The sequence below is a fragment of the Vombatus ursinus genome, unplaced genomic scaffold, assembly GCF_900497805.2.
Source record: "Vombatus ursinus unplaced genomic scaffold, bare-nosed wombat genome assembly UNPS02001287.1, whole genome shotgun sequence".
Lineage (NCBI taxonomy): Eukaryota > Metazoa > Chordata > Mammalia > Diprotodontia > Vombatidae > Vombatus > Vombatus ursinus.
This window is the reverse complement of record NW_020941065.1, coordinates 3351318-3363448: the sequence shown is the minus strand read 5'-3', so window position 1 is coordinate 3363448 and position 12131 is coordinate 3351318.

The following is a 12131-nucleotide window of genomic DNA, read 5'->3' as shown; positions in this document are numbered from 1 at the left end:
GTGTGTGTGTGTGTGTGTGTGTGTGTGTGTGTGTGTGTGTGTGTGTGGGTGGGTGGGTGTGGGTAGGTGTGGGTGTGTGGGTGTGGGTGTATCATTCTCTCTACTTCAGTCATCTATCTCTGTCTCCTTCCTTTCCCTCCTTCTCTGTCTTTCTGTCTCCTTCTCTATCTCTCTGTCTCTTCACTCTTTCACTATCCTCTTTTTCTCTCTCTTTGTCTATCTCTTTCTCCCTCCCCTCATTCTTTCATTCTTTCTTTATCTTTCTGTCTCTGTCTCTCTGTCACTCTCTCACTATTCTCTATCTCTTTGTCTCTGTCTCTGTGTTTCTGTGTCTCTCTATCTCTGTCTCTATCTGTTTCTGTCTCTCTCAGTCTATCTCTTTCTTCCTTCCCTCACTTTTTCATTCTTTCTTTGTCTTTCTGTCTCTCTGTGTCTCTGTCTCTGTCACACTGTCACTATTCTATCTCTTTGTCTCTGTCTGTCTTTCTCTATGTCTATCTATCTAGCTTTCTCCATCCCCTTACTCTGTCTCTATCTCTTTCTCTGTCTCCCTCTGTCTCTTTCTCTGTGTCTCTGTCTCTGTCCTTGTCTCTCTCTCTCTCTCTCAGCCCCAACATAACTATAAAATGAAGACAATAATAACAGCTCACATTTATATAGCAGGTACAAGGTTTACAAAGTGCTTTCCCTATGTTACCTCATTTAATCCTCACAACAACCCTGTAAGAATGGTGCTATTATTAACTCCAATTTGCAAATGAGGGGACTGAAGCCAAGAGAGGTCAAGAGGCTTGCCCAGGATCACACGACTGCCAAGTACCTGAAGTGAGATTCAAACTAGGGTCCTCCTGACTCCAAGGCCGGCACGTCCTCCATTGCCCTACCTGGCTGGCTGCCTTAGGTGACCTCTAAGCCCCCAGCCAGCTCTAAATCTCAGGTCCTATGGTCTGAGTACACACCCTCCCAACCTCCACTTAGCATCCTCATCCCCCTCCAGGATCTCACAGGGATGTGAAGTTGCTTCTGAGTTCTCAGGGACCGTTCACTCCAATTCAATCCAGTTCTATTCCATTAAAGAAGCATTCAGCAAGCATCTTTGAACCAGACACAGAGGCTGGACTATAGACACAGACAAAAATGGTGAAGTCCCTGCCTCTTCTCAGCCAACACGCTACTGGAGGGTTGCAGCATGTTCTCTGATTAATAAAGGATAATGCAAAGTGATTTCTGAGGACAGACCAGTTGTAACTGGGAAGAATCAGGAAAAGAATCTTAGAAGACATTGGACATGACCTGAGGTTTGAGGGGATGAAAGGGTTCTAAGAAGTCAGTTGAAATGAGCAGGAAGAATGTTCCAGGAAGGGGAGAAAACCTGGACAAAGGCCTGGAGATAGAACAGGTCCAGGGAATACAGAGCGTATAAGAAGGAAAAATGTTTAAGCGCTCTTATAAAGCAGACAGGAGCAGGCTTTAATGTTTAAAATGCCGAACAATGGGACTGAATAGAACTTTTTAAGCAGGCAAATGGTATGGTTAAACAGAGCTATGGTTTAGGAGTGGGGAACCTGCTGCCTCGAGGCCACATGTGGCCCACTAGGTCCTCAAGTGCCTTTGAATTCAAGCTGAGATTCTGTCAAAGGGCCGCACTTGAGGACCTAAAGGGCCACATGTGACCTTGAGGCCCCAGGTTCCCTACCCTTGGTAGGAATATCAATTTAGCATTTTACCAACCTTGAAGTACTCTATCAATGTCAACTATTATTATTTTCACCAGTATTAACTGTGCGGAACTAGCCATCACCTCGCCTTTCATCCTCACTTTTCTTATCTATAAAATAGCCTCTGAGGTCCCTTCTAGGCCTAAACATGTCCTCACTATGGCCCGTGTAACCCAGCCAAGTGATTGTATCTCTCTAGATCTCAAGTTCCTCATCTGTAAAATCAAGGATTTGTTCTACACTCCCAGAAAACACCTGAGACATAACCTAAAACCCTATCATCCAGTGGGAAAAACCCATTCCCGCACCTTACAAAACTCCTTTGAGGAAGCAGGGCCTGGCCTTGGCAAAGATTGCCCTCAGACTGAGAAAACAAGGTTGATCGTGTTTGGTATTAATAGAGAGCCAGAGGCGGTTGGGGACTATGTGAAGCCAGTCCTTGTTCAGGCCAGCAGTTCCTAGGTGGTTGAGGATTTCCTGTCGAGCCTCAGCAGAGCCATGCCCTCAAGGCAAGGAAGGAGGTTGGGTCACCCCTGAACACAGTACCGGGAATTAATTCCAGATTCTCCGGCCCTCCCCAGGAGCCCTCCAAGAGTGCTGGCCAGGGGTGCCAGCCAGCCGACAGACTTTGGCCTGTGCCCCTTCCAAGAAACTGCTCCATCCCAGCTTCTCTCAGGCTAGGGGATCCCCACTCCCACCCCCCAGAAGGAACTGCAGCCCAGAGTGATTTCCTTTAAAGCTGTGCCTCCTGGCTGGGTCCTCGTGTCAAACAAATAAAAACCAAAGAAACAGGGAAAGGTAAATTGGTATGAAATTAATGGGGTCATGATCTGGCTCTTCCCAACCGGAGCTATATAATTTTCTGCCTTTTATAAGAATTTCCCATGTGTCATTGCTTGCCTTGCCCTCTCCTCCCCCCATACCAAGGCCTTCCTTTTCAAACACACACACACACACACACTAAATCTCATTTTCTATACCCTGGAAATCACTCACACGCTGAATGGAGCAAAGCTTTGATTTCCATTGAGCCTCCGCTATCATGGAAAACTTCAAAGATACCCTGAGGAAAGGCGTCTTCATAGGAAAGCTTTATATCTGTGTCAAGCAGACAGCGGTGCTGCCTGAAAGTGGCCAGCCCCAAGTTTACTGATCTAAGGCTGGAGGGATGTGAAGCTTTCAAGAGCACAGCAAAGGGATGGTAGATTAGAGAAGGGCTGTTTCAATGAATCCAGAAGTCAGGGCAGGGGTCTATAATGGTGTTCACCATGCACCCAAAAATGATGAACGTAAAGAATTCAGAGAAACATGGGAAGATTTACATCAACTAATTCAGAGCAAAATCAGTGAAACCAGGAAAACAATGTACCCAACTATAATAATGGAAATGACAGGAACAAAATCAAAACAACAATATTGAAAGATGTATAATGATATTAAGCAAGCATATTCCTGAAGGTTCACAGATCCTTAAAGTGTTAAGGGAAGCTCAGCAGTCATCTAATGTAGGGATTCTCAACCTTTTCTGCATCATGGACTCTTTTAGAGCTAAATCTAGTGAAGACTACGGACCCTTTCTCAAAATGTTTTTTGATGAACAAAATAAAATACATGGGATTACAAAGAAAAACCAATTATATTGAAATAAATATCAAAATATTAATTAAAAAAAAACAAAATCAAGGACTTTAAGTTAAGAACTCCTGATCTAGTTTAATCAACAGATGCAAAGAGTCCTCACTCTAACATATCTGACAGGTGGTTATCCACAAATGACAAGTGGAAATCTTCATGAAGATTTCCAAGGAGAAGGAAGCCACCATTTTTGGATAGCAGTAACCATTGCCAGGTCTGAAAGACTCATCTTCCTGAGTTCACATCTGGCCTCAGATACTAACTGTGGGACCCTGGGAAAGTCACTTAACCATATTAGCCTCAGTTTCCTCATCTGTTAAATGAGCTGGAGAAGGAATGACAAAATACTCCATACCTTTGACAAGAAAACCCAGAATGGGGTTATGAAGAGTCTGATGAGACTGAAAAACAACTGAAAACGAACAAACAAACAAACAAACAAAATACCGTTAGGAAGCTTTTGTTTGTTTTCGTTTTGTTTGCCTGACAGCAAGCCTAAATTTGTCTTTTTGAAGCTTCCTCTCATCGCTCCTGATTTATCTGTAGTGAATTCCATTTTACTAAATTCAGCCTGGTACTCTAGCCTGTGAAGAGCTTTTTGAATGCTAGCTCTGTCCTTCAATGTGTTAACTTCCTCTCCCAGCTCTATCACCTGAAAATTTGATGAGTATACCAGTTTATCCAAGTCATTGATAAAATTGTTAAACAGCCCAGGAACAAGAGTAGATTCCTGGGGAGTACTCCACTGGAGACATCCTGCTACGATAATATTAAGCCATTAACAACTATTCTGTGAGCCAACAAGTCCTGAATCCATCTAATTGTATTATCGTCTACTCCACATCTTTCAATCTTCTCCATAAGGAGAGTATCTTTATCAAAAGCTTCACAGCCTCCTCCTCATCCACTAATTTAGGAGTCCTGTCAAAAAAAAAAAAAGGAAACAAGAGTAGTCTGGCATGACTTGCTCTTGATGAAGTCAGGCTAGTTCTTTGTAAGCAGATGTTCACTAATCATCTCCTTTATGATCTGTCCTAGAGTTTGGGCAGGCATAGAAGTCAAGTTCAATGGCCAATGGTCTGCAGACCCTATTCTCTTTCCTTTTTTTGAAAATCAGGACATTTGTCCATTTGTCCTTTTTCCAATCCTGTGGTATTTCTTTCACTTCCCATTATCTTTTTGCATATTATCGACTGGCTTAGCAGTCCCATCTGTTGATTCTTTCAAGACCTGAGGGTTTGGTTCAGGGGTATATTAGAGCAATCTCCAACCAGCTCATGAGTTGATGGTTAAATTTTCAGTGCGAGCCTTTACTCCCTTGGAAATAGGCAAACATTACAAATCAGGGCTTGGTTTATTGTTTTGTTGGTTGTCTAGACTTTTAAAAGTGATGGGGAAAATGTTAATAATAAAGATTAAACTTTAAAGTGTGTCATGCTTTTTGCAGAGCCAGGTATTAAACATTTACCAGCCCACCCCTGCTTTGGTTCAACTTGGCTGGGTGACTTGAATTCCTCAAGGATAGCTAGATGCTCTCTTACTATTTTCTTACTTATTTTGGGTATCATCTCCCTATAAGTCATTTTTGTTCTCTCATTTCAAGTGTCAAGGTCATTCTCCTTGGCAAAGAATATAGGAACAAAATCAGAATTGAGCGGCTCTGCCTTCTTTCTCTCTGTTAATGGCTGCCATTATCCCATCTGCCTCAAACAAAGCCCTTTCCTTCATTGAAGCCTCTATTTTCCCCCCAATGTAGCTTAGAAATAAAAGCAAACCAAAAAATTTTTGTCTTAGCTTCTCTAAGAAGAAATGAGAAAAGCTATCTGCCTCCCTTCTCTGTAGAAGTGGGGAGCTATGGGCATCGAATAGGTTCAGCCACATTTGATGTGCTGGTTGCTTCTGTTAAACTAATCTTCCTTTGTTTTGTTACAAAGAATAACTTTGGAAAGGGGGAAAATAAAGGTGAGGTAAAAACAAGATATAAATGAAAATTGTAAATGATAACAAAACAAAGAAATACCCAGAGAGTCTACAGGACGTTTCCAATAAGTGGATCCCAAAGGTTAATTCAATTGAACTCTCCAAAGTCTGTGCTCTCCCAACAAGTGAGGTCCATGGTAATAGTTGTTGCCCAAGGAGTTTCTGCTTCAGACTTCCCAAAAAACCTTGCTGTGCCTAATTAGCCCCTCTGGTTTTAAAGGTCCCCTTGTGGCCTAGAAATATTGCATTTCAAGATTATGTGAGTGAATGAGAGAGCCTAGAGGGGAGCAGAAATGACCTAGGGGGTCAGGGACCAAAGCCCTAGACTTCTTAGAACAACTCTGGTCCTCTAAGGGTGGAGCAAGGTCCCTTGGGCATAAAGTGTGTCTTTCCACCCTTTCATTCATTGGAGACAAAAAGACCAGCATTGAGAGAGACAATATGACTTAATGGATAGCAGGTCAGTCTGCTAGGCTGGACTTGAACCAGTTAATCCTGCCTCTGACACATAGTGGTTGTGTGACTCTGGGTGAGTCTCATTGAAAGTAACTCATCCAATAGGGTGGGCGACACTAATGTGTTTTGGTGCCATCAGGAAACAAATTCCCATCTGATTTTCCATGGCCAGAAAGGCCAACTGTGGCACTTCCCTATTCAGTCCACTCTAGCTATTCCTCCTTATTACCTCCAGAACCAGACATACACACCTCTATTTGACATTGAAGGCCCCTTTACAACCTATCTCTAATCTACTTTTTTAGCATTATTACACATTAACTCCCTTTGCACATACTCCTTAGCTCAATCAGACTGGTCTTGTAATTGCTCACATATGCCACTACATCTCCTACCTCTGGGCTTAGCCCTGGCTTTCTCCCATGCCTGGAATGTATTTTCTCCTCATTTCTACCTCTTAGAATCACAACTAGCTTCCTTGAAGGTTAAGCTCAGGCACTTTCTTCTACAAGAGGTCTTTCTTGATCCACTCAGCTGTTAGTACCTCCCTGCCCCGCCCCAAATAATTACTTTGAGTTGTATACGGTAACAGCGATATAGTTTTATGAACAACTTTGAATGACTAAGTCATTTTGACTATTATAAATATCTTTTTTTTGCCTTTTGATTCATGCATAAATTGGATTTAAGTGAGACATAGTTGCACAAAGTTGTCAGCCTCACTCTCTCCTCCAGAGTTATCACAAGTCCAGTGGCAGGACAAAGTCAACATGACTGGTGATGGCTTGAGATGCAGTGGATGACCTTGGCATCTTCAATATCTAACCAAGCTCTAAGCAATCCCACAGAGCCTGTTTCAGCTGTCTTCATGGCTGTTGGAACAAATTGTTCTCATCTACCCATTCCACCAGGGAAAGTGCTCACACGCTTGGGGTACACACCCCCTAACTCACAGATGAGTTTGAATCCCCTCAACCTGGTTTAGCCCATCTGTCAAAATGGTTTACTGGGATGTGGCCATGGTGTGCTACAGGTGTGTTCAAGGAAGACTAGTATCTCTAGTATGAGGGCTGCCAAGCCCGTTTCAGGGCTGCTTTCCACCTATGTGTCCACCTGATCCACCTAATTCTCACCTATGGCTCCAAGAAGCTCTATAAATACCTGAATTAATTACAAAGAACCTATAAAGGAAGGTGCTATCTGAATCCAGAGAAAGAACTGATAAATAGAAGTATGTATAGAATGCTTTTACATATATATGTATCTAATGGTAGCTGTCTCTAGGGTGGGGGAGCAGGAAGGGAAGGAAAAAAGGAAAACAAGAAATTTACATGCTAACTTTTTTATACATTTAAAAGGAACAGCAAGCTATACATAACAGATGTGCAGTTTCATGTGCAATCATTTTTTTAAAAATTCATAAATTAAAAATAAAAAATAAAATAAATGAAATTATAGATATAAGTGCAAGTCTGTGGATAGATGAGCAGACATAGCTGCCGTATGTCTTCCTTGCATAGATAGATTATAAGTTCCTTGAGGGCAGGAGATGTTTTATTTTTCATATAAAATATCCCAAGCAACAGTACAGTGCCTGACACATAGTAGATGCTTAATGTATCATTATAGATCCAGGGCTAAATTTTAGAGGCTACCTAGCCCAATTTTTCTGATTTTATTATTGGCCGAGTGATTAGTCTCAAAGGGCTGGGAAAGGGGCGTATCAATTCCTTCTTTTTAAGTTTCCCACTATTTCTTGCTATCTTCCAACATAATTCTTCCAAAACTTCTCAGTCAACCATGGTGGAAATTAAGATCCCTTCTTTAGATACCAAAGAACAAAGGATTGTTTCAAAAATTCATTCCTCCTTATCACTTCCTACACGGTATTGGTTTTTTGAATCAGAAGGGATGAGGAAAGGATTGTTCTGTAACCAAGCCCATCACTACCCCCTTCTCCCAATTTCCAAAAATGCCTGTAGTCAGCTCTTGGTTGCTTGAGGGGCTGGTTATCAAGCTTCTAGATTTTTCATGGTCCAAGGGTTGTTCTATACATTTCCAATAGAGCCTGAATTTGCTGGCTTGGAGACATGTCCAGCCCACTAGGATGACTTTTTAAAAGGTCTAGAGCCAAATCAGATGCTTCGCAGACAGCCCTGGGACAACACAGACAGGAAGAAAAGAGACATCTCTGGCTACAAACCGTAACTGTTATGGAAAAGCATAATAAACAATAATAATGTTCTTTCCTCCTCTTTACCTTGAACGTTTCTTTTTTGCATGTAGTCATTTACATTTAGAATGTGAGCTCCTTGAGGCCAAGGACTCTGTGTTTTGCCTTTCTTTGTATCAGTCCTTATCAAAATGCCTGGCATGTATTAAGAGCATAATAAATGCTTGTTGATTTCACATGGAGTAATCCTTCAATAGATGGTGAAGATGAAGGTGACGTCTAGCCTCAGTTTCCTCATCTGTAAAATGTGGATAATAATAACAACCAACCCTTGGAGTTATTGTGAGGATTGAATGAGATAAGTGCTTTTTAAACATCAAGGTTTAATGGGAGGAAGAACCATTGAGAAGTACTGAGGTGCCACTTTCTAAAATAGGGCTTCCCTTTTCTTCCCAATTCTTAATGCTCCACCCTCATCTAAATTGCTTTGTATTTACTAAGTATTTCGCAAACGTCTGTTTAGACGTTGCTGGGTGGGACTACAGTATAGTGGAAAGCCCAGGCACTTCAAGACAAGACAATGTGACTCTGTTATTGACCTGCTATGTGACCTTGGCCCAATCATTTCCCTTCTCAGGACCCTCTGTTTTCTCTTCTTTAAAATAGGTCCTTTGTTTAAAAAGGCTAAGGTCTCCCACTGCATCTGGGGCCATCACTAGTCGTCCTGACCTATGTCTTGCCACCAGATTCCAATAGCTCTGGAGGAGAGAGTGAGGCTGATGACTTTACACAGCTCTGCATCACTTAAATCCAACTCACTTGCAAGTCAAGATATCACCTTCATGATGTCATTGGTCTTCTTTGAGAATGAAGGACAGACAACAACAACAATGAAATAAAGGGGTTGAACATGAGCTTGAAGGTCCCTTCTAGCCCTGAAATTCTATGCTTCTGGGTCATCTTTTGGTATAAGAACGCCCTAACTTAGCCCTCAAAAAGGAATGTTTATCCCATCTGTGTCTGTTAGCTTCATCCTTTTTCTTAATTTTAAAATAGCCATTGGGAGGACCAAGTCAAAGGGCCCCCCTCATCCTCCTATCCTCACCATAGTTTCTTATTATATAATGTAATCATGGATCTAGAGATTGAAAGAACTCATCTAGACCATCTAGGACCAACTCATCTTGGACCATCTAGACCAATTTCTTATTTTACAGATGGAGAAGTCAAGTTAAATAAACAGGTATTTAGTAAGTATTCACTGTGCTAAGAAATACAAGCAGAAAGAAACACAGCCCTGCCCTCAAGAAGCTTACATTCTAATTGAGGGAAAATAACCCAGAAAAAGGAACTGAGAAGCTGGAGGAGGAAGGAAAAAAAAAAGATGAAGGTACCAAGAAAAAGTCCTGGAGAAGAGTCAGGAGGGCAGCCTGGAGAGGAAAAAAGAGATGGCTGGCTTGGGTCTCCTCCTTTAAATGGAAGCTCTGGAAGGAACCACCCAATTGGAGGAAGGGGCTGAAAGGACTGAGGGTACTTCTCATGTTAAAGTCCAATGATGGAGAGCTTCTAGGGTGACAAAATGTCTGGGACATTGTATGGAGTCAGGAGCACAGCCTAGAAAGGAGGGAAAAAGCTGATGCCCATGGAGGTTCTAATTACGTGCCTCAAGTCAAACAGATAGTGAATGTCAGAGGTGGGATCTGAATGCAGGTCCTCTAGCTCCAAGGCCCAGTTTGTCCTCTCAACATGAAGGAGTCTGGAAATGGTTATTTAAGACGCTGGCTCCATATTAACCATTCTCTTCTGACCTTTCGGAGCCTTCAGATTAATGATAGCTGAAATCTGTGTAACCCTTTGAATCCCATGAAGCTCTTTACACATGTTATCATTCATGCTCCTGAACAACCCTGTCCAGGGAGATGTTGTGATCTCCTTCTTACAGATGAGGAAACCAAGGTTTTAAGAGGTGATGTGCTAACAAGTGTTCAAATTAGGATTTGAACCTAAGGTGCTGTTGACTTCCAAGTCCAGCATGCCCACCACTACACCCAGCCACCCCTCCTAGCACTGTCTCCATCTCCTGTCTCTGTCTTGGCTTATGGTACATTGCTTTGGATCTAGGTTGTATTACTGAATTGGGTTCTCCATTTGCTACCTGGGGATTATTGGTTGGTCTCTGAAGTACAGTTCTCAACCTTCGACAGATGACTTCCTTTGGTTGGAGGAAACTGCTGCTCCTCTGATTTCAAAGCTCTGCTTAGGAGATGTAGGGTCTTAGGGTTTAGTCATTACCTGACTCATGCTTAGAATACTTGGATGCTCTGGAATCTCTAATAAACAAACAAGTGTGTTTTCCAAGCTTTGGCCATACTCAATGTTCCTCCACTGGCAACAGGGCCTGGTGGCTGAATTTTTTGTCCCACAGATAGTTCTGCTATCCATAGGTCATTGGTCACATGCACCAGACATTCACCTCAACAATTCCCACATCTTAGAGTGGTTTCATTTGATGGTTTCTTAGGAGAAATATTGAAGCATAGCTTAGCTATATGGTTTATAGTAAGCATTGCTCTCCAGCTTTTCCACATACTAGTTGTGTGACTGTGGGCACGTCGTGTCAACTTGCGGAGCCTCAAATTTCTTATCTGTAAAATAGGAAAAATGATATGGGTCCTGCCTTTCCAATAGAGGTGCAGTGTTTTGTAAACCTTAAAGCATTCTTTGAATGTAAGTGGTTTTGTTTTCATTATTATGACCTGTGTGACCCGGGACTAGGCCTCAGCTTTGCCATTTTCAAAATGAGGGGATTAGACAAAATGCCCATTTTAATTCTAAACCTATGAACCTACAAGAGGAACTAAAGAGTGTGTATGCTAGGCCGAACCAACTCAACATTTATTAAGTGCCTACTATATGCAAGGTCCTGTATTAGGCCCTGGGGTGAGGGGAAGGCTGGGGTGGTAGAGAAGGGCCATGATAAGAACATTATGGCGAGATGTGGAAGTAATCTAAGGCTGGGATTTAGAAGGGAAAGATCATCATTACAGTACAGAGGTCAACTGGTTTACCCAAAGGTCAAGATGGAGAAGAGAAGAGAGGAGAGCTAGTGCAGGGGAGATGGCCTAAAAAACAATTTAGGGGTCCAGGGATTAGAGGTCACAGAGAGGACAAAAAACAGAATTTGGAATTGCTAGGCCAAGAGACAAGTGGAATAACAACAGATTATGATCAGATAAAAGAATTTCAGAGCTCATAAATGATGGCGAGATCAAGGATATGACCATCTCTGTGTGTAGCTATGAATGAGTGGAAGAGTAAATACATCATGAGAAATAAGTATGTTGAGGAAATGTGAGCTTAGAGTATTTGAGAGGGTGTTCAAATGTATGTCAAAGTCCCCTAGGATGTGGGTAGGAGTTGGGGAGGAAAAACTGTGAGTCAGTCACTGAACTCATCAAAGAAAGAAAGCAAGTGTAGACAACAGCTACCAGAATCTTGATTGAGTGATAAGTCTGTATTGAGTGAACCTAGAACAAGAAGAGATTACTGAAGGATGTTGGTAGGAGAGATGTCTGGAAATGGCAATGGGGCCAAGGGATTGTCCAACCTCCCACCATGACCAAAGACTTTGGGTGAATGAGTGAAAAAAAGTGCAACCAGGGATGGAAAGGGCCTCCAGGGATTCTGCATCATCAGGAGGAAACTGAGTCTCAGCGAGAACCAAAAGATGCAAATATCTAGATACAATCAATCAATAAACATTTATGAAGCACCTACTATGTGCCAGACATAGTGCTAAGTGCTAGGGATGAGACAAAAGACAGTCGACATCCTCAAGGAGTTCACAATCTAATGGAAGAGACAACAAGAAAATAAATGTGTACAAACAAGCTACATACAGAATATATGGGGAACAACTGAGAGAGGAAAACCCTAGAATTAAGAGAGGTTGGAAAAGGCTTCCTGCAGAAGATGGGATTTTAATTGGAATTTATAAGATACAAGATGTATACAGAGTACATGAAGGTATTCTGAGAGGGAGAGGCATTAATAAACAGCTATGAGGACTGGAATAGGCCTCTGTGGCTCAGCCAGTCAGTGCTGATCTGCCCATGTGCATCACAACCAGGGACATGTGAGAAACCACATCCATAGAGCATAGATACTGC